Raw genomic sequence first — 5,629 nt, 5'->3', positions numbered from 1 at the left:
CGTCATAGGGCAACTGTTTGATCTTATGTTGGGGCAAGTAATCTGCCCAAAGTATTTGGATCCTGGGAGTCCTGTAGTTGATGTCCACATCAATGGCACCATCATACCCCACACTTTGATTGATCTAGGGGCTGCCATTAATGTGATGACCAGAGATACCATGCTCAAACTCAACCTTCAGGGTTCCTTAAGAAAGACCTCGACAGTCCTGCAGCTAGCAGATCGCTCCACCGTGACTCCCGAAGGGATTGTAGAGGATGTCTTGGTCTCTGTTGACTCTTGGGAGTACCCTGCAGACTTCTTGGTTCTTCAACCAAAGGCAAAGCTTACTGGATACCCCCTTATTTTGGGAAGGCCTTGGTTAGCCACTGTGGATGCTTACATAAGCTGCCGTGTAGGAAACATGACCATCAAAAATGGTCCTATGTCCAAGTAGCTAGTCCTATATCCTCCTGCCCAACCTCTATTAGAGCATGACTTACCACTTTGGTTGGAAGAAGGGGAAGAGGATGAGGTGTAGAGGATGAGGTGTACTTTGTACCCTTGTGCACCTTAGAAACCACCAGGGGAGGTCCTCAAACCGAGGATGATTTGATTGAGACCTTGATTCAGAATCCACCTCCCAGTGCATTGTCCTTAGAGAAATTGGTGGAGGATACCCAAGCCAGCACCTTAGTGGACCTTTGTGTGACCAATCCAACCACTCCCAGAGTCAAAAATGTGGAGTTTGGCCCCAAGAGAACGTTAAAGATCAGCTCCTCCCTATCTCCTTCCCAGGAAAAGGAGCTGTGTAGTCTGTTGGCCAGTCATCTAGATGCTTTTGCTTGGAGCTATAAGGAGATGAAAGGAGTCCATCCTTCAGTCTGTACCCATCACATCTACATCAAAGAAGATTGTAAACCAGTCAGGCAACCCCAAAGGAGAATGAATCCAGCCCTTAAGGACATCGTCAAGGAAGAATTGCAAAAACTGTTGGATGCAGGATTCATTTACCCCATCTCGGATAGCGAGTGGGTGTCCCCTCTGGTGTTGGTTCCCAAGAAAAACGGGAAGTGGAGAATCTGTGTGGACTACCGAGAACTGAACAAAGCCACCAAGAAAGACCACTTTCCTCTACCCTTCATAGATCAAGTGTTGGATGGACTGGTGGGAAAGAAGTTTTTCTCTTTCCTAGATGGGTTTAGCGGGTATAATCAGATCCAAATCAGCCCGGAAGACCAAGATAAGACCATCTTCACTTGTCCTTGGGGTACCTTTGCTTACCGAGTTCTTCCCTTTGGGCTATGCAATGCTCTTGCCACCTTCCAGAGAGCCGTCTTGAGCATCTTTTCCGAGCTGGTCCCTGACTCGGTGGAAATCTATATGGATGACTTCACTCCTTATGGGTCCAACTTCCAGGAAGCATTGTCCAATCTGGGAAAAGTCCTAACCAAGTGCATTGAGATGAACCTGTCCCTTAGTCCTGAAAAATGTGAGTTCTTGATGACTGAAGGGACTGCGCTAGGACATACCATTTCTCGCCAAGGGTTACAGGTGGATCCTAACAAAATTGCTCTCATAAAAAAGGTTCCACCTCCTCAGAAGGTAAGAGATGTTCGAAGTTTCTTAGGTTTAGCAGGGTATTATAGGAGATTCATTAAAGACTTCAGTAAGCTAGCCTCGCCATTGTTTGGCCTCTTAGCAAAAGATGTTGAGTTTAAATGGACTGACGATTGTCAGAAGGCTCTGAATGAATTAAAGGATAAGTTGGTGTCTGCCCCAATCTTGAGAGGTCCAAATTGGGCCCTACCTTTCCACATCCACACTGATGCCTCAAACAAAGCCATAGGGGCAGCCTCAGGACAAGTTGAACAAAAACTTCCATACGCCATATACTTTGTCAGCAAAAACTTAACCAAGGCAGAACTGAATTATACTGTAACTGAGAAAGAATTCTTGGCCGTGGTCCATGCACTGAACAAGTTCTGACATTATATCACTGGCTATCAAACATTTGTACATACTAATCATGTTACAATTAGATATTTAATGAATAAACCAGATGTGAATGCTCGTATTATTAGATGGTTACTTTTGTTGCAGCAGTTTGATTTGACTATCGTTGACAAACCAGGTAAAGAAAATGTTGTTGCTGACTTCTTGTCTAGATTGGATTTACCTGCAGGTGAGGATGGAACAGTGGATGACCAGATGCCAGATGAACATCTGTTTGCTATCTCAGTACTCTCTCCATGGTTTGCTGATATAGCAAACTACCTTGTCTCAGCACTGTTCCCTCCGCACCTATCCTCAAGAGAGAAGAGCAGAATCTTAAGGAAGAGTGCCTCATTCACTTGGATCGGGGGCAACCTGTTCAAGCTTGGCCCCGATCAGATCTTAAGGCATTGTGTAAGGGAGGAGGAAGTCTTTGATATCCTCCTAACCTGTCATGATGGGCCTTGTGGAGGACATTTTGCAGCCAAAAGAACTGCCTTCAAAATCCTACAGGCAGGCTACTATTGGCCCACGCTTCATCAAGATGTCAGAAGATATATCATCCAATGTGACCGATGCCAAAGGATGGGGAAACCGACTCCAAGGGATGAAATGCCTCTCCAACCTCAAGTGACTCTTGAGCCATTTGAGAAGTGGGGTATGGATTTTGTGGGTCCAATCAATTCTCCTTCAAGGCAAAGGTCTTACATCATTGTGTGCACAGACTACCTGACAAAGTGGGCAGAAACCAAGGCAATCAAAGCAGCGACAGAAGAAAAGGTGGCCGAGTTCTTAAGAGAAAACAGCTTCTACAAATTTGGCTACCCAAGAGAGCTAGTCACCGATCAAGGAAGCCAGTTCACCTCCAACTTAATTGAAGACCTACTCGCTCATCACAAAATCAAGCATAGGACTTCCACCCCCTATCATCCTCAAGCAAATGGGCAGGTGGAAGTCACCAATAGAGCATTGGAAGGGATCTTGACTAAGGTGGTGAGCAGCAGTAGAAAAGATTGGGCAGATCGCCTGGTTGAGGCCACTTGGGCTTACAACACCACTTGGAAGACCACAACCGGCTTCACACCTTATGAGCTAGTCTATGGGAAGAGAGCTTTATTGTCAATTGAGTTCGAGTACAACACCTTGAGGATGGCAGCTCAGATGGACCTAGATCTTAGCCATGCCCAACAAGAAAGGTTATTGCAGCTGAATGGGTTGGATGAACACCGAATGCAGGCCCTTCTCCACTCAGAGGTGGTTCAACTTCAGAGGAAGGTATGGCATGACCAGCACCTCAATGACAAGCAATTCCAGCCGGGAGATTGGGCACTGTTGTACGATTCCAGACATAAGGATTTTAAGGGGAAGCTAAGAACAAGATGGCTGGGACCATATGCAATGGAGAAGTGTAATGACAATGGGTCTGTTCTTGTTCGGACCATTGATGAGGAAGCCATCCCCATGCTCGTCAATGGGCATCGACTAAAGATCTACAGGAAACCTCTTTCGAGGCAAGAATTCATCAAAACTGTGGAAAAATCAGTGCTGGTCATAGAGAAGGGTTCTGCCTCTGATTTGGGCATACCCTGAACATCGAAAGAAAAAAAGAAAAAAATAAAGATCCTTGGGTGAAAACCTTTCTGAGGCTCCCAAGGCAGATGGTAGGGGTGAAAACCTCGTTGAGGCACCCCTACTGTCTTTCTGAAAATTTTTGAATAAAAAAAGACCCTTGGGTGAAAACCTCTCTGAGGCGCTCAAGGCAGATGGTAAGGGTGAAAACCTCACTGAGGCGCCCCTGCTGTCTTTCAAAAAAATATATATATATATATAAGAAAAAGAAGAAAGAAAAAAACAAACAAAGAAAAGGAAAACAGAAAAGAAGGAAGCAGAAACAGGAAAACAGGCTCAAGATTTGACAATTCATGCAGGTTGCAGGTATTCCATGCAGAAAAGGAGGTCTCTCAACTCAAGGACAAGGGTCCCTACTATGCTACCAGGTGACCTCACCAACACTCCCTCCAGAAACACTCATCTCTTCCAAGGTCTGGGCACGATTTGATCACAGTTTAGCCTTCTAAAGGAAGCTATAGGACTTTCTACAGGAAGTTCTGTATTTCTACAGGAAACTTCCTGTAGAATCTTTGGACGGCCCAGGACCGACTGTGTGGAAGAATTTGAAGCCCGAAGTCCAATAAGGAGGCATGCAACCAATGTTTTTCTCCATCACCCACTGTTGTCGCCTCTTTCTACCACCCCTACTGCCATACAATGGAAATACCTACACAGTCAAATCAAAACGTTGGATTCTCAGAGGGAACAATTCTCAAATGGAATAAAGTATGCAGAGGCCCAATGCGCTACTTATCAAAGCAATCCGAGGACCCTGCAATCGTGACCGTGATTCCACCGTTTCGGCATGCACCCTAGGAGGAGAAACGACTACAGGATATCTTACAGGAATCCTGTAGCAGTTGATCCGACTAGAGCATACACCATGAAGGCACCTGCAACTCATAGAGCTGGCACATGCACCATCTGCAGCCAGGTAACCGGTCTCGTAACTAGCAGCAATCGGCAAGAAGGAATTCCCGTGCCTGTGCATGAAGCAGCAGCAAGCGGATCCATCACCCTCGTCCTGAAGCATGAAAATAACGTCACGGCCGCACAGGTAAGTGCCTCACCCTTTTTCGTCAAATTACATGAACAATGCTCTAAAATATGTGCGAGTATGGAAATGAATGGGTTGAGCCAGTCGGGTAGCCATTCAACTGGCCACCACGACCAGTCCGATGGTCTCGTCCGATTCGGAAAGCGTTGGTTGTGTCAAACAAGACAGGAAATGGACACGTGGGAAGCGTCCAGTCGGGGAGAAGCAGCGATCTAACAGAAATGGCGGCAGTAGATATGCAGGGAATGATTCGGCGGTCAGGCAGACTTACAGTGGAATGATAACAGGTGACGTCGTCCAACGGTCTGGCAGGGACAGCTCACCCCCGTGCCATGAGTTCCGCAGGGATTCAAATCCACCGGCTAGATCATGTATGGCACTCCACTCATTTATCCTCAACCGCTTTGCAGTCGAGTAAGCATCCAAAATTTCCTGAAGACTGTTACTCCGAGTCCTCGGCCTATTCAAACATCCGGTGGTTGCACAGAAGGCCCAGAACCACTGACGCGCTCTCCAAAACCCGTGCACGACTTCTACAGGAAGCTGCGCTACAGGAAGCTCACCGCTACGGAGGAAATTAATCTATTCACGTCAAAGGTGGCAAGTTGGAACGAGGTAAGCCTGAACCTAGTCCTCCCATGCAATTGGTTCGAAGGGTGGCAAAGTCGACGTCCTAAAAAAGTAGAATTGCAGTCTGCGCATGAATTTGCAAGCGTCGTCTTACTTCTGCATGAGAATTGTCGTCGTAGTGTATATGCGGGGTTTTCTACAGGATTTGGTTCATAATTGAGCCACTGTCAAGGCTCACCTATAGACAGTTGTGAATTCACAAACTGTGTGCATGACAGAGGCGTAATTCTGTGCTCTGACTGAGGAAATCCCAAAGGTCCATCTTTTTATACGTGCCAGCCAGCTCCGGCTAACACAGCAAGCTTTCACCATGCCGGGTGGGTTCATTAGGAAAGAACCGACAGACTCAAAGAAGCT

The sequence above is a fragment of the Pinus tabuliformis genome, chromosome 4_1 (genome assembly GCF_031772625.1).
Source record: "Pinus tabuliformis cultivar Carrire ecotype Pingquan chromosome 4_1, CPIR1, whole genome shotgun sequence".
NCBI classification, from domain to species: Eukaryota; Viridiplantae; Streptophyta; class Pinopsida; order Pinales; family Pinaceae; genus Pinus; species Pinus tabuliformis.
The sequence above is the reverse complement of the archived record's forward strand: the minus strand, read 5'-3'. Positions refer to the sequence as shown.